We start from the raw sequence: 26,500 nt of genomic DNA, 5'->3' as shown, positions 1-26,500 counted from the left end.
GTGCAAAGTTTCATGACTCTAGGTCAAACGGCATGAGATATGCCCAAAGTTTGCAATTTCAATCGGCTATTGCGCCCCCCTTTGGCCAATCGAGGTAAGTTTTGTTCCATGGCCTCTTCGTATGATCCTCTACCATTCTGCCAAGTTTCATAAAAAGTGGTTAAAGGTGCTGCCATAGACTTCCATGGCAGAATAATAATAATAACTAGGGCTGCTAGCAGCAGTGAGCGGGCCCTCGCACCCCATGCGTGTCGGGGTGCGGCGCCGTAAAAGGGTGTGCTATTTCGGTGTACAGTACTGAGAGAAATTTCCTGTCACCAGTAGATTATGGGTTATTGGGTTGATGAAGGTCGCGTCCTGAACACATCTGTAGGTCAGTATTGAGTCATACTTATAGCGCCGCCTACAGGTCAAGCAGGAAGTCATCATAACTCCTACATACATTGTCCGATTTACACAACAGTTCTCACGCTTCATCAAGGTACCGTCCTGAACACATCTATGTGTCGGTATTGAGTCATGCTTAGAGTGCCACCTACTGGTGACAGGAAGTTTCTCTCAGTACTGGACACCAAAATAGCACACCCTTTTTTTTTTTTTTTACCTCAGCCGCCATCCACAGAAAGTGGCTCAGCCACTTTTCCATGTGCTATAAAGTTTGAATGTGTGATACAGCTTTTAGCACCCTGCTCACATCCTTCTCATGTGTCTCACCCCCCTCCCCCTCGCTTGGGGCATGTCCTCTCCCTACCTCCTCCTCCTCCTCCTCTCCCTACCTCCTCCTCCTCTCCCTACCTCCTCCTCCTCGCCCTACCTCCTCCTCCTCCTCTCCCTACCTCCCCCTCCTCTCCCTACCTCCTCCTCCTCGCCCTACCTCCTCCTCCTCGCCCTACCTCCTCCTCCTCGCCCTACCTCCTCCTCCTCCTCTCCCTACCTCCTCCTCCTCTCCTTACCTCCTCCTCCTCTCCCTAACTCCTCCTCCTCTCCCTACCTCCTCCTCCTCGCCCTACCTCCTCCTCCTCCTCCTCTCCCTACCTCCTCCTCCTCTCCTTACCTCCTCCTCCTCTCCCTAACTCCTCCTCCTCTCCCTACCTCCTCCTCCTCTCCCTACCTCCTCCTCTCCCTACCTCCTCCTCCTCTCCCTACCTCCTCCTCCTCGCCCTACCTCCCCCTCCTCTCCCTACCTCCTCCTCCTCCTCCTCTCCCTACCTCCTCCTCCTCGCCCTACCTCCTCCTCCTCTCCCTACCTCCTCCTCCTCCTCTCCCTACCTCCTCCTCCTCCTCTCCCTACCACCTCCTCCTCCTCTCCCTTCCTCCTCCTCCTCCTCGCCCTACCTCCCCCTCCTCTCCCTACCTCCTCCTCCTCCTCCTCTCCCTACCTCCTCCTCCTCTCCTTACCTCCTCCTCCTCTCCCTAACTCCTCCTCCTCCTCTCCCTACCTCCTCCTCCTCGCCCTACCTCCTCCCCCTCCTCCTCGCCCTACCTCCTCCTCCTCCTCCTCGCCCTACCTCCTCCTCCTCTTACACAGACACACACACACACACGCACACACACACACACACACACACACACACACACACACACACACACACACACACACACACACACACACACACACACACACACATCTCAAGGCCTTGGAGCCCTGATTGTCTTTTTCTGGTCCATTCTAATTTCACACATGCTAACATGATATAACATGATCCATTTCAGTCGTGTGTTCATTTGCGTGACCATTTATTGTCAACCAATTTGGTGCCACATCCCCCCCGACGTCCGACCTCCGACCTCCGACTATGAGTCTGTGTGAAGGGGGACCGTGTCTCCAGAGGGGACAAAGATGGAGATCACATTTTATCGAGCGGGAGAGACAGGACACAAGACTAACTACTGTTCAGTTAAAGGTGAAGAGGAGGATTTGTGGTACTACCCTTAATGTCATCAAGCCTGTGTGTGTGTGTGTGTGTGTGTGTGAGTCTAGACCTGTTTAGTTCACAAGGGGCCAAACCATTAATATTGAACCGCAGATCAAAACTACAGAGCCCTGTCCATGTATGTTTGATGAAGTCACACACACACACCCACACACACACACACAGACAAACACACACACACACACGCACGCACACACGCACGCACACGCGCACACACACACACCCGCACGCACACACACACACACACACACACCCTACACTACCACCAAGCCCATCCAATCCCATTCATGTCATTATGGGGGACCTCGGGGTGAAGTGGTCACTTGAGCTGACCGTGACCGTCGACTCAGACCAGAGCATCTCTTCCACTAGAGCATCACTCACTCCAACAACACAACACTGTCACAGACTAACACAACCAGGGTCTTTGCGATTGTTAAAATGGCCCCCATCCAGCCAGTGCAGACACAAACACAATTCTTCTGATACAACGTGCCCCATGTGAGATCTACAGTCAAACTGGAACCGTGATCTTTCTACAAGAGGCTGTGTTACAAGTTGTTGCATGAAGACTGCAGGATACCAAGTGAATGGTAAACGGACTGAACTTATGCGCTTTACAATGGCCTCCCATTCACCCATTCACCCATTCACACACCAATGGCGGCAGCTGCCATGCAATTCGGGTTCAGTGTCTTGCCCAAAGACACTTTGACACGTAGACAGGAGAAGTCAGCATTGGAACCGACCCTACGATCATCGGACGAGCCGCTGTTTCAGCACGCCTGAAGTCCTTCTACTCGTGGGGGAGGGGGGGATTCAGAGCGCCTGGTTCGCCGTGCCATGCTTGCATTATCACACACCCGCCTCAATTGTAACTGTTATCTTTAATGTAGTAGGAGTACCACGGATTGTAACTGTTATCTTTAATGTAGTACCAAGAATTGTAACTGTTATCTTTAATGTAGTAGCTAGAATTGTAACTGTTATCTTTAATGTAGTAGCAGTACCAAGAACTGTGTCTGTTCAGTCACCAATCACAGAGTGCAATTTCAGCCTGCATGTTATGTGGCTCAGCGATAGTGATCATAAATTGATATCATTTATGAGCACAGATCTCAGCGGCACAGTAATAATAACAAGCTGGTCGGCACAGTAATAATAACAAGCTGGTCTGAGGGGTGATGATCAAAGGAGCGACTGCTCCAGCGGGCCGAAGGTCACGGCAGGATGGAGAGATAGATGGAGAGATAGATGGAGAGATAGAGGAGGAAGAGAGGATGGGTGAGGAGAGAGAGGCTTCCCTGAACACTTCCCCAGCCCCCTCCCACCCTCCCTCCTCTCACATGCCCTCATCCCTGCTAATGCAGGTGTGTGTGTATCTGCACAGAGGCTGTGTGTGTGTGTGTGTGTGTGTGTGTGTGTGTGTGTGTGTGTGTGTGTGTGTGTGTGTGTGTGTGTGTGTGTGCGTGTGCGTCAACATTTTCCAGGAGCTTTGCCCGATCGATTTGCTCAGAGGTCAGGATGTTTCAGTTCTGCTATATGTTCTGCTAGAAATGTGCTATATAAATAAAGTTTGATTGATTGATCGTGTGATACAGCTTTTAGCACCCCGCTCACACCAATAACTCACCCCCCCTCCGCTTGCTTGGCTCATCTCCTCTCCCCCCCTCCTCCTCTCCTCCCCTCCTCCTCCTCCTCTCCCCTCCTCCTCCTCCTCCTCTCCCCCTCCTTCTCTCCACCCCCCCCCTCCTCTCCCCTCCTCCTCCTTCTCCTCTCCACTCCCTTCCCCCTCCTCTCCCCTCCTCCTCCTCTCCTCCCCTCCTCCTCCTCCTCCTCTCCCCTCCCCCCCCCCTCCTCTCCCCTCCTCCTCCTCCTCCTCTCCACTCCCCCCCCTCCCCTCCTCCTCCACATGTACTGTGTGTGGTGGACGCTTAGGGCTGTTTTAACATTTCATCAGTAGCGCCGACTAGTTGCAATATTTGTTTTCACATCTCTAAATAATATTTCGACACGTCACAATTCCAATTTCAAAATGTCATTTCGACATGCTACAATTCCAATTTCCAAATTGCCAAAATGTCATTTGAGAAACATATACCTTAGTACTTGTGTACTTTGTTATACAGTTTTTTTTCTCCATCTTTATCAAGTGTGTGAATAAAAAGGCGTCTGCTCCAAAGCCTGTGGTTTAAGAAGGCTGTACTGAGGCTGTAAAGGCTGTCATGACAACAGGACGGTGTGTTTCTGGGGCTGCTGGGTCTGTAACCGGCTGCTAGTACAGCTGGTATCAGTGTATCTATCTCTCACTCTCTCTCCTCTCTCTCTGCCCTCTTTCTGACTCTTCCTCAGTCCTCTCCCTCGCTTTCCCAGCCTCCTCCTGCTCCCTGTGCCCCTCCTTCCCCGTCTCCTCCCCATCACCCCCAACCCCTCTGCTCTCTCTCTCCCTAGCCTCCCCTCTCTCTCCCTAGCCCTCTCTCTCTATACCAGCCTCTCCTCTCTCCATAGCCTCCCTCCTCTCTCCCTAGCCTCCCCTCTCTCTCCATAGCCTCCCTCCTCTCTCCCTAGCCTCCCCTCTCTCTCCCTAACCCTCTCTCTCTATACCAGCTTCTCCTCTCTCCTCCAGCTCTCTCTCTCCCTAGCCCTCTCTCTCTATAGCAGCCCCTCCTCTCTCCTCCAGCTCCCCGGGACACAGCCATACAAGGTCAGGCTTAGGCCCTGGGTCCAGGCAGGAAACCACGAACGTGTTCACAACTACTCTACAGGCAGGGACAGGGGAAGCAGAGGAGAGGCTGACCAAGCACAGACTGAATACGCCGTTCTAGAAGCTCCCTGCTTGGGTGGCCCGGTTGATGGACCCTGTTGGGGGTTCAGTCCCTGCTATGAACAGAAGGGACATGCAGTCCCTGTGCAGAGGGGAGGGAAAGCTGCGCTGCAGCAGTGCTGACAGGTTAAAAGCCACAGGGCGGAGTAGAAGAGCCACCTGACCTGACACCCGTCACTCCTGACACCCGTCACTGAACGACAGGGCTTCGGGGGCGAGGAAGGGCAAAGCCTCTTGGTCTGCTCTAGGCCTCCTGTAATCTGCCCGTCACAATAACTCAACGAAAGGGAGAGAGAGAGGTAGAGAGGGAGAGAGAGAGGAAGCGAGAGGGAGAGAGAGAGAGAGAGAGGGAGAGAGGGAGAGGGAGGGAGGGAGAGAGAGAGGGAGAAGGAGAGAGGGAGAGAGAAAGGGAGAGAGAGGGAGAGAGAGGGAGAGAGAGAGAGGGAGAGAGAGAGAGAGGGAGGGAGAGGGAGAGAGAGAGAGAGAGGAAGAGGGAGAGAGAGAGGGAGAGAGAGAGAGGGAGAGAGAGAGAGAGAGGGAGAGAGAGAGAGGGAGAGAGCTACTGATTATTCCCCCCTGTGGGAATTTCCCCTCTAAGTGGGAGGAGATTAAAAGTGCAACCCTGGAGCTTTTTCAACCACCGTGTCTCTGATATAAGCCACATTATACAACAACTAGTTACAGGAGGATTGTGATTGGCTAAGAGGCATTTGGAGCTGTGCCAATAACCACAAATACACCAACGGGTGAATCACCAGTAAAGTAGCATGCATTTCACCGCTGCCACTCGGTGGCACAGTGCCTCACAGCAAGAAGGCCCTGGGTTCAATTCCCGCTTGGGACGCTGGTAGCACTTGGGAGGGGGGGTATCTCCCGGTGGGGTATCTCCCCGGCCTTTCTGGTTTGCATGTTCTCCCCGTGTTTGCAACGGGTTTCCCCCATAAAGAACTCAATACAAGAACCCTGCAGAAGAGCAGATGTCTCACGCTGTCGTCCCTGATGAAGACGGACAGGAGCGCTTGGTCGGTCCCCAGGCGTTCAGGCACGCTGCCTACTGTCTCTCCCGGCTGCCCTTGGGGGAAGGACAGCGGCTTGCGTTAACAGTGGAGAGGCATTTCACCGGCGACCCTGATGCAATGCGTGTGTGTGTGTTCCCATGTGTCGCTGCATGTGTGTGTTGGAGTGTACTGCTGTACGACAAACACAGACTTCTTCTTCTTTGATACACTGTAGCACGACGTGGTATCGTGGATGTATTCAACTCGCGTGACACAATGTATCAAAGCGGAGTGATTCATGTTCGATACACCGACTGTCACATATAAAGTTTATATTAGCCACTAGCTAGCTTGCTTGCTCTGTTCACGCTGTAGACCAGTCCAGCTGGTGTGAAGTATATAATTAAAAATAAAAAAGATTTAACGACAATGGCCTTTCCCCCCCACCTCAAGAAGCTTGTGCTTTTTGCCAGGCCATCACTGTAAATAAGAATTAGTTCTTAATGATTTGTCTGGTTAAATAAAGGTTAAATAAAAATTAAACGTATAAATGTATTAACACACTGGAGGTGATGGCACAGCTGTGCAGGGTGACTCTGCTGCAGCACCGCCATGACCATAACCATGATAAAGATCTCTCTCTCTGGGATTATGACCATAACCATGATAAAGATCTCCCTCTCTGGGATTATGACCATAACCACGATAAAGATCTCCCTCTCTGGGATTATGACCATAACCACGATAAAGATCTCCCTCTCTGGGGTTATGACCATAACCACGATAAAGATCTCCCTCTCTGGGATTATGACCATAACCACGCTAAAGATCTCCCTGGGGTTATGACCATAACCATGATAAAGCTCTCTCTCGGGTGTTATGACCATAACCACGATAAAGATCTCCCTCTCTGGGATTATGACCATAACCATGATAAAGATCTCCCTCTCTGGGATTATGACCATAACCATGATAAAGATCTCCCTCTCTGGGATTATGACCATAACCATGATAAAGATCTCCCTCTCTGGGGTTATGACCATAACCATGATAAAGATCTCTCTCTCTGGGATTATGACCATAACCATGATAAAGATCTCCCTCTCTGTGATTATGACCATAACCATGATAAAGATCTCCCTCTCTGGGATTATGACCATAACCACGATAAAGATCTCCCTCTCTGGGATTATGACCATAACCACGATAAAGATCTCTCTCTCTGGGGTTATGTCCATAACCACGATAAAGATCTCCCTCTCTGGGATTATGACCATAACCATGATAAAGATCTCTCTCTGGTGTTATGACCATAACCACGATAAAGATCTCCCTCTCTGGGATTATGACCATAACCACGATAAAGATCTCCCTCTCGGGTGTTATGACCATAACCATGATAAAGATCTCCCTCTCTGGGGTTATGACCATAACCATGATAAAGATCTCCCTCTCTGTGATTATGACCATAACCACGATAAAGATCTCCCTCTCAGGGGTTATGACCATAACCATGATAAAGATCTATCTCTGGGATTATGACCATAACCATGATAAAGATCTCTCTCTCTGGGGTTATGGCATAGGTATAGGGTTACAAAATTCCTAACGGGAATGAATGGCAATTAATGGGAATAAACTAGAAATGTTTGGTAATTAGAGGGAATACATTGAGAATTCCAGTCTAGTCCGTTAATTCCCATAAATGATGTTCATTCCCATGGGAGGTTTGTTGGGAGTAGCTTGCAGTCTCAGGTGTTAATTCAAGCAGAGGCTCTTATCTCGGTGTCCTGCTCTGTGCCCTCTGAGCTATCTTCAAGGTACTGTATGTTATATATAGATGTTATCCTTGGTATTATGACTGGCGCTTACACAAGCTTGTGACCAGGGTTTAAATTCTGGCCATGCCAAATGCAGATAGACTGTATAGAGCCTGTCTAGGGAGGGGTACAGAGTCACACTGACACACTCGGGATGTTAACAGTTAAACAGTTTACAAATAACAATTAAGGCTGCCCTCTGAAAGTGGAAGTGAAGAGTCGAATCATCAGTCGGAGACCCTTTAGTTGACAATTCCTTCAAGTGTTTTTGTTTGTCAGTTGTGCTCCACGTAACAAGATGCACTAGTGGGCTAAGACCACTCATCTGCCTTGGGATTTCATATAGGCCAGGCCAATCGCTCATTTTAGACCTAGGCTATTACCGTAGATTTGTTGTGACTAGCCTTCTCAGTTGTTGGTGTGGTCTTTGAACTTGTGAAATGGACGCCAATGCGTCTCCAGTCTACTGTCAGTGTGACTCTGAGACTGGCAATTATATCAACTGCTTCTGGTCATGTGTGAAGCTATAAAGCCCTTGGTCTGGTAATGTGAACAGACTGTTATTCCTGGTGTTCCAGTAGACCTCTGTGCCCCTCCTTGGTCTTCCGGATGGTCATCATGTCAAACACAAGAGGCTGGTCAATTTATTGACTTTTGCCACCATGATGAATATCTTGCTGTTTAGATCACGGATGCTGCTCTGACAAAAAGACTCTAGCACAATCTGATCCTGAAGCGCATGAATAATGAACACATTAATCTGATCCTGAACGCATGAACAATGAACACATGAATCTCATCTCCTGTACGCTTCACTCTTCAGTGGACGCTTTCTATAAAGTTTGGGATGTAATATACAGGTATGGGATCCACGCTGTCATCTCCCATAGTACCAGGTCTCCTCAGTGGGCAAGCCTGCCTCTGATCCTTCCTTCCTTCCTTATGGACCTGGGAGGACCATGTGGGGCCATGGACATTGTGTGATACTGTATTGAAGTTCATCTCCAATGAAGCACCCCATTTCAGAAGTATTTTCTCTGGGTCATGTCCTGATGTTTTATATTTGATTTCAGGATTATCAATCAATCAATCAATCAATCAATCAATCAATCAATCAATCAATCAATCAAAGCTTTATCGGTTAACAATTAATCTCCAACCAATGAGGGTAAGCTAATGGTCAGAAGAATTAGCCAAAATATGCATCCTTTACGCACGCGTGTACACACACATGCACACACACACACACACACACACACACACACACATGCACACACACACACACACACACACACACACATGCACACACACCACACACACAAGTACACAACATGCGCCTCTTAACCTTCTTAGCCCCTCCACACCAGTGTGTTCTAGCCCACTTCAGCTCCAATCAGCTCTGTTATGGCTGTGGGGACATTCAATCCCCCAGGGTAAACACATGGCCAGCCCTGCCAGGCACCCATACACCCCTCTGCCTCTCTCAGTTCAGTCAGATCTCTGTAGGAGCTACAGCAGTGACCTGCACTCCTCTGACGAGGAAGCTACAGCGCTGCCCCTGCTGCAAACCTGCTTCAAACCTGCTTCAAACCTGCTTCAAACCTGCTGCAAACCTGCTTCAAACCTGCTTCAAACCTGCTTCAGTACGTCAGCAGTCAGTAACCATATGATTAGCAAAGCCTAGGAAACATGCACACGATGAGTAGTTTCTAAACTAGAGAGGGTTGGTGGTTCTAGAGGAAGGACAGTTAAGAGAGTGTGTTGGACATTACTGTGTCTGTAGCCTGTGTCCCTTAAGGGCTGAGCAGTAACAGTGATACTAACAGATGCAAGGTTAGGTTAGGCTAGCTAAATTGTCTATAACGATTTGATATGGAATTTCTTTGTGACGAATCCCTGAAACCCAGAATGTTAAGAGTGATCAATCCTGGTAGACATTGGCTCAATATCAGCCTACAATTTAGCTCACACAGTAGACAATGAAGGGAATCAGATATGCATCGTAATGGGCCTCTGATTTGTCTGTTCCAGGAACAGTGAAATGTGCCTATAAGGATTTTTGGAAATCGCTTGGACAGTACCAAAAGGCTTTATCAATAAGTATTTTTGAATGGAGCCCAATCTTTAAAAAGAAGAAAGCTACGGTTGCAGCACAGAATTCTGATCCCGATTCTGAGTTCCATTCTGTTTCTCAGTGTTTCTTTTAGGATGTAAAATTCCAGTGCATCCGTAAAATATTCATATCCCTTCACTTTTTCCACATTTTGTTATGTTATATGTATACAGCCTTATTCCAAAATGGATTAAATTAATTTTCCCCTCAAAATTCTACACACAATACATAATGACAAAGTGAAAAAGGTTTTTGGAGAAATCTTTGCAAATGTATTAAAAATAAAACACTCAAATATCACATGCGCATATGTGTTCATACTCTTTACTTAATACTTTGTTGAAGCACCTTTGGCAGCAATTACAGCCTCAAGTTGTCTTCTCCTATTTTTGGGCAGTTTCTTACATTCTTCTTTACAGATCCTCTCAAGCTCCTCAGGTTGGATGGGGAGCATCGGTGCACGGCCATATTCAGATCTCCCTAGAGATAGGGTTCAAGTCTGGGCTCTGGCTGGGCCACTCAAGGACATTCACAGACTTGTCCCGAAGCCACTCCTTTGTTATCTCGGCTGTGAGCTTAGGGTCATTGTCCTGTTGGATGGTGAACCTTCGCCCCAGTCTGAGGTCCAGAGCGCTCAGATGGTCATCTTCTGGAAGGTTCTCCCATCTCCACAAGGGAACTATGAGCCCTATCAGAGTGACCATCAGGTTCTTGGTCACCTCCCTGACCAAGGCCCTTCTCCCCGGACTGCTCAGTTTGGCTGGGCGGCCAGCTCTAGGAAGAGTCCTGGTGGTTCCAAACTTATTCCATTTATGAAGGAGACCACTGTGCTCGTTGGGACCTTCAAAGCTGCACACATTTGTACCCTTCCTTAGATCTGTACCTTGATACAATCCTGTCTCAGAGGTTTACAGACAATTCCTTTGACTTCATGACTTGGTTTGTGCTCTGACATGCACTGTCAACTGTGGGACCTTAGGGCGTATTCACATATGTTAGTGCACACCTGCACACCATTGATGCGCACCAAAAGCGACAATGATACATTATTTTCATTTCTCAGCTACTGTGGTTCACTTTCACACAGTACTTTCTTTACAGCACCACAAGTCACATGAAAAGGCTCAGTGCTGCCATTGGTCAATATCTTTCTGGAGGTGGATGCAAGAGCGTCATGAAAAACTTTGTAGGTGTGGCATGCACAAGGTAGTTGTGCGTCGGTCTGAGGTCGTGCGCTTTCACACCATAACTGGTGCGCACAAGAATTCGGTTGAAGCCGCTCCGAGACCACCCCTTCTGGAGGGTGTCGGTGCGGCTGTTTTGGTGCACCTGAGTGAGATTGCTGTGTTCACACAGGCCTAAACGAAGCGCTCTCAGGCCCAAAGCTTGTTTGGTGCGCACTAACTAGTGTCTGTGTGAATACACCCTTAGACAGGTGTGTGCCTTTCCAAATCATGTCCAATCAATTGAATTTACCACAGGTGGACTCCAATCAAGTTGTAGAAACATCAAGGATTATCAGGGAAAACAGGATGCACCTCAACTCAAGCAAGTTCAAAGTGTCATAGCAAAGGAAGTGAATACTTATGTACCAGCGATATTTTAGTTTTATTTTCAGTATATTTGCAAAAAAAAATCACTTTGTCATTATTGGGTATTGAGTGTAGAATTTTGAAGAATAAAAAAAAACCATTTTGGAATAATAACAAAATGTGGAAAAAGTGAAGGGATATGAATACTTTCCGGATGCACCGTAAAACTATTGTCAGTAAACCTGTGTGACCCTATTTATTTACTGAGGGATTGAGGGAGATTACAGCCTGATTAGAACGCTATTCTGCTTATACTGTATTTTGGCCTTCCTTCCGAATGTTTTTTTGGGCTAGGCTACGTGCTTCTGACTCATTGTTTTTGGGGCTAGGCTACGTGCTTCTGACTCATTGTTTTTGGGGCTAGGCTACGTGCTTCTGACTCATTGTTTTTGGGGCTAGGCTACGTGTTTTTGGGGGCTAGGCTGCGTACTCAGGCTCACAGGTTGACCTCTCTCTCTCTCTCTCTCTCTCTCTCTCTCACACACACACACATTCTCACACACACACATACCCAAGTCCGATTTACAGAAATGATAGTACGATCACTGCAAGAAGGTACAGATCAGACAAGTAGCATAGTAGTTTCATTAAGGGCCAGCCTCATCAAGGTAAGAGTGAGCAGCTAGTAAAACAGGGAGGGAGAGAGAGAGAGAGAGCGAGAGCGAGAGCGAGAGCGAGAGCGAGAGGGAGGGAGGGAGAGAGAGCGAGAGGGAGGGAGGGAGAGAGAGCGAGAGGGAGGGAGGGAGAGAGCGAGAGGGAGGGAGGGAGAGAGCGGGAGGGAGGGAGAGAGAGAGAGAGCGAGAGGGAGGGAGGGAGAGAGAGAGCGAGAGGGAGGGAGGGAGAGAGAGAGAGACTGAAGGACAGGGAGGGACGTAGGGAACACGACTCAGTAGCTGGGCACAGAGGATGGCCAGTATCCAGGCAGTCTGCCGTCTGAGAGCTGATCAGTGTGTGTGTGTGTGTGTGTGTGTGTGTGTGTGTGTGTGTGTGTGTGCGTGCGCGTGTGTCTGCGCGCATGCATGTGTTTGATGGGAATGCTGTAATCATAATCAAATCCTAAAAGCTTTTGAGAGGGCAATGGTAGCAGCAGACACTGTTAAGGATATTACTACAACTGCTCACTCAAGTGACCCCAGTGAACGCAGAGGCTAATTCATAAAGAGGTCACTGCGTTATTCTAAGATACTGTTCAGGCCAGGGGCTAGGACTAGTCTAGGCAAGGATGACCTGGAACGCTTATCTAGGGATAGGCTAGGCTAGAATGGGGCGCTAAACTACGTAGGCAAAGCGAAGATGCCAGGATGCTAGGCTTAGGCAATGTCCTTGGTCTGGGAGAGCTGAGACACACACACACAGTATCCCCTCCCTCCTCTCTCCTGCCATCATCCTGTCCAGCACAACACACCGTATCTCCCCTCCCCTCCCTCTTCTCCCAGCCCTCAGTCACGACTCCAGTCCATCATGGCGGAGAGGAGCAGAGCACAGAGAGAGCCAGTAGCACAAAACAGAGTGGAGAAAAGAGGACGGAACGACGAGCAGTAGAGGGTTGCCAAAAGAGACAGAGAGGACTAAAGGCCGAAATACACTTCACACTAAATATGTGTATGCGTACATGCAGGACAAAAGAGACAGCGAGGACTAAGGCCGAAATATACTTCACACTAAATACTGTATGTGTACATGCAGGTTTGCTGCTGCCCGTATCATGAATTCCTTTGGTACTGTATGTCCTTTGTGAACATACAGTGCTGATTTTGTAGAATTTGCAGAATTTGCCCACTGACAAAGAAATCAGTATATAATTTTAATGGTAGGTTAATTTTAACAGTGAGAGACAGAATAACAATTTAAAAATACAGAAAAAAAAACATTTCAAAAAAGTTATAGATTGATTTGCATTTGATCGTGTGAAATAAGTATTTGATCCCCTATCAACCAGCCAGATTTCTGTCTCCCAGACTAGTTATGTCCATGAGGCACATAAATTAGTCCTCTCCCTTTAAGAGAGTGCTCCTAATCTCAGCTTGTTACCTGTATAAAAGACACCTGTCCACAGAAGCAATCAATAAATCAGATTCCAAACTCTCCACCATGGCCAAGACCAAAGAGCTGTCCAAGGACGTCAGGGACAAGATTGTAGACCTGCACAAGGCTGGAATGGGCTACACGACCATCGCCAAGCTTGGTGAGAAGGTGACAACAGTTGGTGCGATTATTTGCAAATGAAAGAAACACAAAATAACTCAATCTCTCTCGGTCTGGGGCTCCACACAAGATCTGGCATTGTGGAGTTTCAATGATCATGAGAACGATGAGGAGTCGTCACGGGAGGATCTTGTCAATGATCCCAAAGCAGCTGGGACCACAGTCACCAAGAAAACAAAATGGTAACACACTACACCGTAATGGACTGAAGTCCTGCAGCGCCCGCAAGGTCCCCCTGCTGAAGAAACCACATGTACAGAACAGGCCCGTCTGAAGTTTGCCAATGAACATCTGAATGATTCAGAGGACTGGGTGAAAGAGTTGTGGTCAGATGAGACACAAATCGAGCTCTTTGGCATCAACTCAACTCTCTGTGTTTGGAGGAGGAGAAATGCTGACTAAGTCCAATCCACCAGGCCAAAGGGATCCAGGACAGTCCACCAGGCCAGAGGGATCCAGGACAGTCCACCAGGCCAGAGTGATCCAGGACAGTCCACCAGGCCAGAGTGATCCAGGACAGTCCAGTCCACCAGGCCAGAGGGATCCAGTCCAGTCCACCAGGCCAGACTGATCCAGGCTGACTGCTGCAGGGAAGGCCTCTGGAGTCCTGGTGAGGGCTTAGCACAATAGGATTAGAGACCCCAAGGTCAATCCCAAAAGGTCATAGGGTCACCATGTCACCCTGCGTGACCGCACCTGATCATAGCTGTCAGAGAGGAGTTTATCTGTCCATCTAGGTGAATAATATTCAATGCACACACACACACACGCGCATGCACACACACAGCCTTTCCAGATGTCAAACTGCGGTCATTGTGGGGAGGAATATTTGTGGCCCAGCAGAGGGGGCAGGAGTTTATCAATAGGGCTGGGTATTGGCAAGGGAGGCCTCATGATACATTGGTCCCGATAATACCACTCCGTCCCCCGCTTTGAGCTGGCTTCGCTCAAAGTATTGTTTTAATTCGGCGATCCGCACCGTGATTTGGATCCGCCCCAAAATTTAATGAGTTCTATGCTGGCCCGAGCTACAACCCTTGACCGAGTTTCTTCAATCGGTCCAATAGTTTTTGCGTAATCCTGCTAACGAACCAGCCAAATATTACCTTCACCGAAAACATTAACTTAATAGGTAATGTACGGTAGGTAGTAGGTAATTACATAGGCTTTATTTTATTTCATTTATCGATATGAGGGGCTGGTAAATTGATACAGTATCATGGAAAAAAATATAACAATAGTCAACTGTATGGATTTTCTTGCACAGCCCTATTTATCAATATCAACTGGTAATGGCTGAGGGTGCAGTGCACAGAACGCATCAAAGCCAGGCTATTGAGGTTGTGTCTAGAAAAAGTACCTCTCACACACACAGTCTAAATATGGAAGTGCTTTATGCAGCAGTGGGATTGTTCTGGAGCTCTCTCTCTGTCTCATACTCTCTCTCCGTCTCATACTCTCTCCCTCCCTCCCTCCCTCCCTCCCTCCCCCCTCCCTCCCTTCCTCTCTCTCTCTCTCTCTCTCTCTGGGGAGCATGCTCTAATGCACCAGCCCCACAAACAAAAGTGCACCTCTAAGCTACACCAAGGATTTTGACCTATGGTTCCCAAAGTCAGTCCAGTTAAGGGAAAGGTTGGAGTAGAGGGGTTGGTTAGTGGATAGAGGAGTGAAGCAGGTGGGTCAGGGTTAGTGGGGATGAAGGGTGAGGTGAGGTGAGGTGAGGGAGAATGTTGGCACAAAGCCCCATGTCGTGCAATGTGTCATGAGCACACCCTCATCACCCTCAATCTCTTTCAAGTTCCTCCCCCTTCACCGCGCTCTACCATTTGATGGTGGCCAAGAAATCAAGATAGAGAATATCCTTGGCCCGCCAGAAGTGGGCTTTGTTTTGAAACCCAAGCACTGGCTGAAACGCTATGCTGACCTTTCCAGCAGGCGGCCAAAGGTCGAAAGGAAAGAGTCCGAGACACAGCTGTTCAAGTCCCACGCATGGGGGTGTGCTTGCTGGCTTTTTGGGGGCCAAGCAGCAAAGCTGCTAAGGCCTCCATTGTTCTTGTACCTTTTCTTATTATTTCTTTCTTCTTTCTTTATGTATTCTTCTTTCTTTATGTATTCTTCTGCCATGGGAGTCTATGGCAGCCCATAGAACTGTATTGTAAAAAGTTTTGAAATTTGGCACACTCATTCATGACAGTCCCCTGAGTCTTTTCACCAAGACCCATGTCCACAGCTCGAACTCTCTAGCGCCACCAACGTGTCAAAGTTGGAGGTGCGTTTGTGCATGCAACTTTTGACCTGTAAGGCCGATTTTCAAAAACGAGGGACCTTTGGATTCCTTGGCTCAAGCCAAGTTCAACGCACCCCATGACATCATTTTCCTTAAAAACACTTAAAATGTATCTCCTCCTAGGAACTCCACTGTCAAAGTTGGAAGTGCGTTTATTCTGAACCGCATGCCCGATTTTCAAAACTGCGGTAGGGATTCGAAAGCGGCTATGGCGTGTTTTGCTTGTTGTCTTTGATGTGCTGGTCGCGCGTCCTGCTTAGCCCCCATATTGCTTGCAGCTATATTTAAAGATACGTCTGTCTGATCATGTCTATCATAGGGGCATGTTGGTTGGCTTTTTGGGGACTAATCAGCAAAGCTGCATGGACATCCACTGGGATAGTTATCATTCAATTTCTGTCATGGGGGTCTATTGCAGCCCATAGAACCATATGGTAAAAAGTTTTGAAATTGGCAGACTGATCGGGGACAAGTCCCATGATTCTTGTCACCAAGTTTCTTGTTTTCATTCTGTACCCCTTCCAGCCTGAGCTATTACTACCCTCGACGGGGCTGTCACTGAATACATTAATGTTCACAACATACCAGCAGATTACAGCCTAAGATCAAATCCAAACTTCCAATGACCATGCTTCCCATGTTTGATTATGGTGTCGTATATACAGTGTAGGTCTGTATGCAAGGGCAAACTCCTCTATCACTCTGCTATCCGGTTTGCTACTAATACCCCTTATAAAACACACCACTGCACTCAATATTCCTCTGTCAACTGGACATCCTTACATACCCGTCGTGGTATCCACTCGTCCCCGCCCTTATCTGCGTCACTTGCAAAACTACAGCTGCCATCATTCCGGGCTGCTGCAGCCAGAGACTGGAGCTACTTACTAAAGACACTGAAACTGGACGCTTTTATCCCAAAGTCAGTTTTCAAGGACTCCATTATGGACATTCTCTCTGACACTTGCAGCTGTTTCCCGGACTTCTGATATCCCCTAACCCTTGTATCTTCTAATATCCCCTAACCCTTGTATGTTTGGCCTGTTTACTGTTGTCCCATACTGTACATACTTTTTGTTCCCTTGCGGCTGTTTTCTGACCTGTCGGTCTGAATGCCTGTGTTGTGTTGCTACCTGTTCCTGTAGCTTGGTTCCCATCATATTGCCTGATGTTGTGATTGGAGGATGTGCTCTGATGTGTGAAACATCTGATGTGTGCTTGATTTTTCACTGTTATCTGTGTTGTTTGTGGATGTGTGCTCTTGTCTTTTAACTGTGTTGGTTTTGTAAATTAACTTTGACATTCATTTTCAGCCCCCCCCCCCCCCCCCACACACACACACACACACTTCTCCCAAGAGGCTTTTGTCTCCTGTCAGGCCGCTATTGTAAATAAGAATTTGTTCTTAACGGTTTGCGTGGTTAAATACAGGTTAAAATGAAAATGAAATACAAAACACAAAAAACACTAGTGCCACCGATGTGTCAAAGCTGGAGGTGTGTCTATGCAGGTAGCTTTTGAACCGTATGCCATAACTTCATGAATCTTATGATGCAATCGTCCGCTGTATTGGATTGTCCGCCTTTTTGGATTTTATTAAATTTGGTAAAAATATATATCCTCCCACATTTTTTACCCAATCTTCACCAAAATTGGCAAATGGGTTTTTGATTTTCAAAAGCGTTCGCCCATTACAGTAAATTCAAATCGGTGGCAAAGCCACCAAACAGCAAATACGTCATATCTCTATATCTACTGTATATATGGATTCTTGACCCCATAATGGTGAAGCACCAAAAATGCATCATTTGACCACTAGGGGGTGCTGCAATAACAAAAAAGTGTTTTGGCCAATAACATTTTATTATTAAATATTATTGTGTCTGTTGATACTGTGGGAGGTCCCAAGACCACGCCATGGCAACTTGTCATATCATGATTTAGAAAAAAGAAAACGCTTTCAAACACCTTCAAACCTCTTCAAACACTCTTGACACCAAGCTGCTTTTTTTCTAGGATTTCAGGTTTTCTGAGGACTCCCATATCCCATTTCCCATCAGCCTAACTTTGGTCTGCAAGACTCATAGGCCCAATACCAATACTCCCCCTTGGCCCTAGAGCCTAGTTTTGGAGTGCCCTCAACTGGGTCGTGGCCCTTCAGAACGGAGCCACAAGGGATAGGGGTTGAAGTTTTAGATTTAGATGGGATTGGGCCCTAGACTGCCCTCTCAACATGCTCGCTCTCTACACAAGGCCGGGTGTATGAGTCATCAATGTTCCATACCGTACACTCTTCAGAAAGTTGGGGTAGGTGTACCAAAAGTATCATCGGGGACACCTCTCTGAGGCTACACTGTACCTTCCTTGACTACCTGCCTGTCTGCCCTGTATCCCAACCTGTCTGTCTGCCTGACTTTTTATCTGCCTGTCTCTCAGTCTGGTGTTACTGCCTGCAATTCTGTCTTCCTGCCCTCCCTCCTCCCTGCCTCCCTTCCTGGTTTAGGCGTGTCTGGGGTGAATGACTCATCCAGCCTTCATAATGGTCAAACAGAAGGCAGGGCCATCTGCAGTGTTTCCTCTAGATTGTTTTCCAGCAGCGGGGGTATAGGGTTCTGTGGTACCCTGGGTGGTGTGCACGCGTGAATATCAACCGCCAATCATCTAAGCACTGAAAATAGCTTCAGTGTTGGTTTAAAGTTGTGGGGTGCAGGATTGATATGTGTAGCCTCCTGTATGTGGGGTGATGTGAGATCAGTGACTCACCAGCAGCCCAGGAGGCTATTAGCTATGATTTACATTTCTAGGAAAGGTTATTAGTGGCAAGCAGGAGCAGCAACCTGTTTCTGGCCCCTAATGATTCTTGGGGGATAAGATCCAACAACTAAGGTTATTACTCATTCTACTAAGGTCATTACTAATTCTACTAAGGTTATTATTACTCATTCTACTAAGGTTATTATTACTCATTCTACTAAGGTCATTACTCATTGAGGCGGGAGGCAGGAGGACGTATCACAGTGTCATAGACGCGCACAGTAAGGTGTTTGTTAGCATAGATATCTATGTTTAGCATCAGTGCATTTCTCTATACTGAGCTGAAATGAAACGAGTGCACATAAACTTACTGTAGGTAAATAAATAAATATTAACAATATTTACAACACATGAAAACACATTTCCTGCAGAAAATGTGTGTGAATGCTGAACAACTGAACATAATTCATAAAAACATTGCTGAAAATGCCTAAAGTAAAAAATTAAAAAAAGTATTAATGGGATAAATGTCAACTAACTTGAATGCAACACCAAAAAGTCCACAACATGTAGCCTAGCTAATGCAAGCTTACATAGTTACTAACATCAGAATATATTCATATTTTCCTTTCATCATTTCTCACTCCCAGTCGGAAAACATCTGCTGCCGCGAGGGTAATTTTCACTGTTTAACTCTATTGATTTATGCTAAAATGTTAGCATCTAAAAGTCCGCCATTTTGGGATATTTTTTGGTCTTTCAGGAGGGGCGGGAGGTCCCGTTTGAACGAGTCCAACTGTTATTCATGTACATGTAAATTTAGCTTATTGTTTCTTTTTCACTTGAACTACTAAATTAACTATAAAAATATTTAATTAGAACTATTTTATTTACACAGCGTGCAAAAGTGCAAGTGCAAAGCACTTATAAATTAACAAAGTGCATTTATGTAGTTTTTTAAGCAATGCAAATACTAATTAAACTAGGGCTGCGAGCAGCATTGAGCGGGCCCTCGCACCCCACGCATGTCGGGGTGCGGCGCCGTTAAAGGCTGTGCTATTTCGGTGTCCTGTACTGAGAGAACCTTCCATTCACCAGTAGGTGGCGCTCTAACCGTGACTCAATACCGATGCATAAATGTGTTCAGGACGGTACCTTGATGAAGTGTGAGAAATGTTGTGTAAATCGGACAATGTATGTAGGAGTTATGATGACTTCCTGCTTGACCTGTAGGCGGCGCTATAAGTATGACTCAATACTGACTTACTGATGTGTTCAGGACGTGACCTTCATCAACCCTGAGCAATTTGGAGTAAATCGGATAACGTATGTAGGAGTTATGAGTACTTCCTGTTTCACCAGTAGGTGGCGCTGTAAGTGTGACTCAATACCGACGCATAGATGTGTTCAGAGGGTGACCTTCATGAAGCGTCAGCAATTTGGTGCAAATCGGATGATGTATGCAGGAGTTATGAGGACTTCCTGTTTCACCAATAGGTGGCGCTATAAGTATGACGCAATACTGACACATAGATGTGTTCAGGACAGAACCGTCATGAAGCGTGAGATAAATCGGACAAATCGGATAATGTATGGAGGAGTTATGAGGACTTCCTGTTTCACCAATAGGTGGCGCTATAAGTATGACGCAATACTGAAACAGATGTGTTCAGGACAGAACCGTCATGAAGCGTGAGATATATCGGACAAATTGGATAATGTATGTAGGAGTTATGAGGACTTCCTGTTTCACCAATAGGTGGCGCTATAAGTATGACGCAATACTGACACATAGATGTGTTCAGGACAGAACCGTCATGAAGCGTGAGATATATCGGACAAATTGGATAATGTATGTAGGAGTTATGAGGACTTCCTGTTTCACCAATAGGTGGCGCTATAAGTATGACGCAATACTGACACATAGATGTGTTCAGGACAGAACCGTCATGAAGCGTGAGATATATCGGACAAATTGGATAATGTATGTAGGAGTTATGAGGACTTCCTGTTTCACCAATAGGTGGCGCTATAAGTATGACGCAATACTGAAACATAGATGTGTTCAGGACAGAACCGTCATGAAGCGTGAGATATATCGGACAAATTGGATAATGTATGTAGGAGTTATGAGGACTTCCTGTTTCACCAATAGGTGGCGCTATAAGTATGACGCAATACTGAAACAGATGTGTTCAGGACAGAACCGTCATGAAGCGTGAGATATATCGGACAAATTGGATAATGTATGTAGGAGTTATGAGGACTTCCTGTTTCACCAATAGGTGGCGCTATAAGTATGACGCAATACTGACACATAGATGTGTTCAGGACAGAACCGTCATGAAGCGTGAGATATATCGGACAAATTGGATAATGTATGGAGGAGTTATGAGGACTTCCTGTTTCACCAATAGGTGGCGCTATAAGTATGACGCAATACTGAAACATAGATGTGTTCAGGACAGAACCGTCATGAAGCGTGAGATATATCGGACAAATTGGATAATGTATGTAGGAGTTATGAGGACTTCCTGTTTCACCAATAGGTGGCGCTATAAGTATGACGCAATACTGACACATAGATGTGTTCAGGACAGAACCGTCATGAAGCGTGAGATATATCGGACAAATTGGATAATGTATGGAGGAGTTATGAGGACTTCCTGTTTCACCAATAGGTGGCGCTATAAGTATGACGCAATACTGAAACATAGATGTGTTCAGGACAGAACCGTCATGAAGCGTGAGATATATCGGACAAATTGGATAATGTATGTAGGAGTTATGAGGACTTCGTGTTTTATGGCGAAATGTCAAACTTTGGCGGGGCGCCACGGCAAGGGTGTTTGGTGAAAACTCAATTTTATTGATAACTTTTGATCACAAAGGTCTTAAGATGAAGCTGACCCGATATGAAGTTGATCGGATGAAATCTGTAGGAGGAGTTCGTCGAAGTACGAGGCATGGAAATGGTCAAAACAAGGACAAAATGGCACATTAAGAGCAAAATGGCGGACTTCCTGTTGCATGTTGGGTATAGCTCCAAGAGACATTTAAGTGTGGCTCGATGAAATACATATGCCCACCGAATTTCGTTAGCCTACATCAAACTGAAAGGTGGGGCTCGCCATTTTAAACTTTCCAGGGGGCGCTCTTGAGCCGTTTTGCCACGCCCATTTCCGTCACCCATGAATTATCAAATTTTTCACCGGGACTGACGTATCTGCAAAGTTTCATCCGTTTTCATCGATGTTCAGGCCGCCTAAAAGGCATTTGTTTGGAGTAAAGGAGAAGGAGAAGAAGGAGAAGAATAATAATCCTTCGAAATACAATAGGGCCTCGCACCACCAGTGCTCGGGCCCTAATAAAACCAATGTGCAAAATGTTATGTTAAATAGAAAATAAAATTATTATAAAACGGATATTGTAAAACCAAAACAGTGAAGTAAAAACAGGAAGTATAAGTCTACTGACATATCAGACGTAATGGCTTGCTTGCTAGCTAGCATAGCTACTACTCCGGTGTATCAGACAGATCAGCTTGCTAGCTCGCTAGCTAGCACAGCTACTGTAACATTAGTTACTCCCAGCTAGTGACACCCTAACATTGGCTACTAATTTCAAGAACCATCACTGCTGGTTAACATTACTCTAGCCAGCAAACAGAGTAACTTGCTGTGATCAATCACACTAAGAGTCAGCAGCAACTTGTAAATCGATTTTTACAAGCTAGCCAATGTCAGCTCAAGCATTCGTGTTTATAGGCCTTGCCCCGTTGCTGGTCCACCCAAAAAGCAAAACAACAAAGTTTGTAATGTTGTATTTGTATTACTTACAAGTTAGCTACCATTAGTAAAACAATTTTTTTTTTTTTAATTGGCTTACTATGCTAAGCAGTAAAATATACTATGCTGTTAATGTAAAATTTTGCCAACAGGAGCGAACTAGCTCAGATGCGGTCCCGGGATGTGTACATTAGTTGAAGTGACACACACGTTTGTTTTTCCACTCTCAGCTTATCGCTACCTAGCAATGAGCGGCCATGTTCGATTTTAGACCAGACATGGTGATTGGATGAGATGAATTAACCTTTTTTCTTTAAATTAAGAAGTACCGAACATTGGCATTCCTGTTGAGTGTATTTCTCTACCCCGCTGTGTGTGTGTGTATGTGTGTGTGTGTGTGTCTTTTGACTGTGTATATTTATTTGACAATGCAAGCTACAAAGACCTGATTACTCTCAGTATATCTCCACAGAAGACCCCATTGTGTGAAGTTACAGTGAAATAGTGAAAGAAAAAGATAGGTAAAGTTAGTGGAATTTAGTGAGATCCCTGTAAGCAACCCATGAGCTTGTACAAAGCTGGTTCGTCAGTTGACATGATGTGTGGTGTGTCCAAAGCACACACACCCCTGGGCGCTCCTCTTTCCACTTCCCTCCCTCTTCTCCCGTATGCTCAGGCCGTGGTCCTAAATGATTTAGGTCCCCTGAGGGAGGGGAGCCACGGGGGGAGGGGTGGAAGTGCTGGTGGCGGAACCCGACTCCATAAACATACTTTCAATTAACTGTTGTTTGAGACAAACAAGTTCTACCAGACTAACCACTGATTGTACTGTCCATCATACACCCCAGTGGCCCAGTATAAATTACAAATTCTACAACGGAGTTTGGATACTTGATTCTGATTGGCTAGCAGACGTTGTAAAATACTCTGTAACCCACGGCTGCGACCACATAACAATTAGTATTAATGCGCCGTCAATCTCATTGACGAGGCCATTGATAAGATCAAGCAGTAGGCTATGCTTTGCGTAGCAACCACTCGAAGCAACCTCGCCTTTTTCGTAGCCTATCCTATTACAAAAACGCACTCACTCATCAGTCTGACTCCAACACTTCCACACCCCTACCAGCAAAAACGAGTGCTCTGGAGAACTGTTTTAATAACTGCACCATAGCAGGAAATGCTCTAAATAAACGTGAACCACCCGAATTATGCCTATATAGGCTTATGTGAACAAGGCCAACCCAAATAGGCGAGATAGCCTATGTTGCCTGGCAACCATTTAGTTCAGAACTTTAGCCTATGGTGGAAGATTATGTAAATACTAAAATGATAAGAATGATCGCGTCGGGCCTAACGACGCCCCGTAGCTGTGTAATCCATTGCCTCTTGTGGTCAATTGCTTAAACATATCCTTCAGCAGAGCAAGGCTGGTGATATGTGACTAGACAACAGTCAGGCAGCTGCCAACCAACCAAGCAGTCAGTCAGTCAGTAACCAACCAGCTAGCCAGTAATCAGTCAGTCAGCTAGTAACCAACCAGCTAGCCAGTAATCAGTCAGTCAGCTAGTTAGTCAGTCAGACAGCCAGCCAATCAGTCAGCCAGTTAGGCAGGCAGTCAGCCGGCAACCAACCCGCTAGCCAGTCAATTGGTCAGCATGTCAGTCAGTCAGAAACCAACCAGCTTGCCAGTCAGTCAGTCAGTCAGTCAGTCAGTCAGTCAGTCAGTCAGTCAGCATGTTAGTGAATCAGTCAGTCAGTCAGAAACCAACCAGCTAGCCAGTTAGTCAGTCAGTCAGCCAGCCAGCCAGTCAGTCAGTCAGCGTGTTAGTGAATCAGTCAGTCAGCGTGTTAGTGAATCAGTCAGTCAGCGTGTTAGTGAATCAGTCAGTCAGTCAGTCAGTCAGTCAGCGTGTTAGTGAATCAGTCAGTCAGCGTGTTAGTGAATCAGTCAGTCAGCGTGTTAGTGAATCAGTCAGTCAGTCAGTCAGTCAGCGTGTTAGTGAATCAGTCAGTCAGGCATGGTGTCGTATTCCAAGCCCATCCTCACCTCAACCCCATCCTCATTTCTAAATGTAAAAGGTAATGGATCCTCTCTTTCTGGGAACACAGGACACCGGCTCAGGCTCACACACTCAAGATTAGTCTGACATCACCTAAGACTTCAGAATGACATGGAAATGTGTCTCCCTAAATAGAATAGATAAAAAACATAATCCATTTCCTTTTATTGTTTAGTTTAAACTTGCCTGGAAGCCAGTGGGGCAGGCAGGGGTAGGAGGGAGGAGGGAGGGGAAGCCAGTGGGGCAGGCAGGGGTAGGAGGGAGGAGGGAGGGGAAGCCAGTGGGGCAGGCAGGGGTAGGAGGGAGGAGGGAGGGGAATCCAGTGGGGCAGGCAGGGGTAGGAGGGAGGAGGGAGGGGAAGCCAGTGGGGCAGGCAGGGGTAGGAGGGAGATGGCCTTCCCTTGATACAGAGCTACTGCACCTGGAGCTTTCTCCCCATTTAGGCTGTGCATTTTGACACCATGTATCCGTGACCCTCCCACCCCGCGGCAACACTAGTAGTTTCGGGGGGGCCTACCACCCCCCCTGACAGAAGGTCCTACTGTAGGGGAAACACTGGTGCCCTTTGAATGCGATGTCCAATTCTGTGATTGGTTAGGGGATGAACTAATCGCTGAGGACTCCCTCTTCGGCAACGCCCATCTGGGAAAACGCCTGCAATGGGAGCCTGTTCAGACTGAATAATGAAGGGAAACGAAATGCCAATTTAGTTTGAGTGTGTGTGTGTGTGTGCGCATGTGTGTGTGTGTGTGTGTGTGTGTGTTGGTGGTCGCCCCCGCATCCCCATCATCTCTCTGTCACCCACCGGTCTGTCTCCATTTCAGCAGCAGAACAGAGTAGATGCTGCTGTCCTCAGATGACCAGCTGACACACACGTGCACACACACACGCACACACATGCGCACACACACACGCACACACACAGGCGCAGTGACGGCCGTGAGAGAGGGAGTGGAGAGAGGGAAGGGAGGGAGGAGAGAGAGGGAAGGGAGGGAGGAGAGAGGGAAGGGAGGGAGGAGAGAGGAAAAGGAGAGAGAGGGAAGGGAGGGAGGAGAGAGGGAAGTGAGGGAGGAGAGAGAGGGAAGGGAGGGAGGAGAGAGGGAAGGGAGAGAGGAGAGAGAGGGAAGGGAGGGAGGAGAGAGAGGGAAGGGAGGGAGGGAGGAGAGAGGGAAGGGAGAGAGGAGAGAGAGGGAAGGGAGGGAGGAGAGAGGGAAGGGAGGGAGGAGAGAGAGGGAAGGGAGGGAGGAGAGAGGGAAGGGAGGGAGGAGAGAGAGGGAAGGGAGGGAGGAGAGAGAGGGAAGGGAGGGAGGAGAGAGGGAAGGGAGAGAGAGGGAAGGGAGGGAGGAGAGAGAGGGAAGGGAGGGAGGAGAGAGGGAAGGGAGGAAAGAGAGGGAAGGGAGGGAGGAGAGAGAGGGAAGGGAGGGAGGAGAGAGGGAAGGGAGGGAGGAGAGAGAGGGAAGGGAGGGAGGAGAGAGAGGGAAGGGAGGGAGGAGAGAGGGAAGGGAGAGAGGAGAGAGATGGAAGGGAGGGAGGAGAGAGGGAAGGGAGAGAGGAGAGAGAGGGAAGGGAGGGAGGAGAGAGGGAAGGGAGGGAGGAGAGAGAGGGAAGGGAGGGAGGAGAGAGGGAAGGGAGGGAGGAGAGAGAGGGAAGGGAGGGAGGAGAGAGGGAAGGGAGAGAGGAGAGAGATGGAAGGGAGGGAGGAGAGAGGGAAGGGAAGGGAAGGGAGGGAGGAGAAGGGAGGGAGGAGAGAGAGGGAAGGGAGGGAGGAGAGAGGGAAGGGAGGGAGGAGAGAGAGAAGGGAGGGAGGAGAGAGGGAAGGGAAGGGAGGGAGGAGAAGGGAGGGAGGAGAGAGAGGGAAGGGAGGGAGGAGAGAGGGAAGGGAGGGAGGAGAGAGGGAAGGAAGGGAGGGAGGAGAGAGGGAAGGGAAGGGAGGGAGGAGAGAGATGAAGAGGTGAAGATGGCGGGACTGCTGTCCTCCTCCCTCTATAGATGTGTTCCCTCCTCCAAAACAAACCTCCTAGGTCAGGTTCACTTTACACCCCCTCCTATTTGACACAGTACTTCTCCTTGCTGCCATGGGGACGGCCCCAACGGACAGCCACACCTCTCCTCCTCTCCTCCT

At 47.6% G+C, this 26,500-nt stretch overlaps 1 protein-coding gene across 1 annotated transcript in view; it reads right to left on the bottom strand.

Annotated features, from left to right (window-relative positions):
* Nucleotides 1-26,500, bottom strand: part of ppargc1b (peroxisome proliferator-activated receptor gamma, coactivator 1 beta) — a gene marked incomplete at both ends in the record, with an annotated part of 62,097 nt that overhangs the window by 14,239 nt on the left and 21,358 nt on the right.

This window comes from Borostomias antarcticus (assembly GCF_949987555.1).
Source record: "Borostomias antarcticus genome assembly, chromosome: 16".
In the NCBI taxonomy this organism is placed as follows: Eukaryota; Metazoa; Chordata; class Actinopteri; order Stomiiformes; family Stomiidae; genus Borostomias; species Borostomias antarcticus.
Note: the sequence above shows the minus strand (reverse complement) of the source record. Positions and strands in the feature narration are given on the sequence as shown.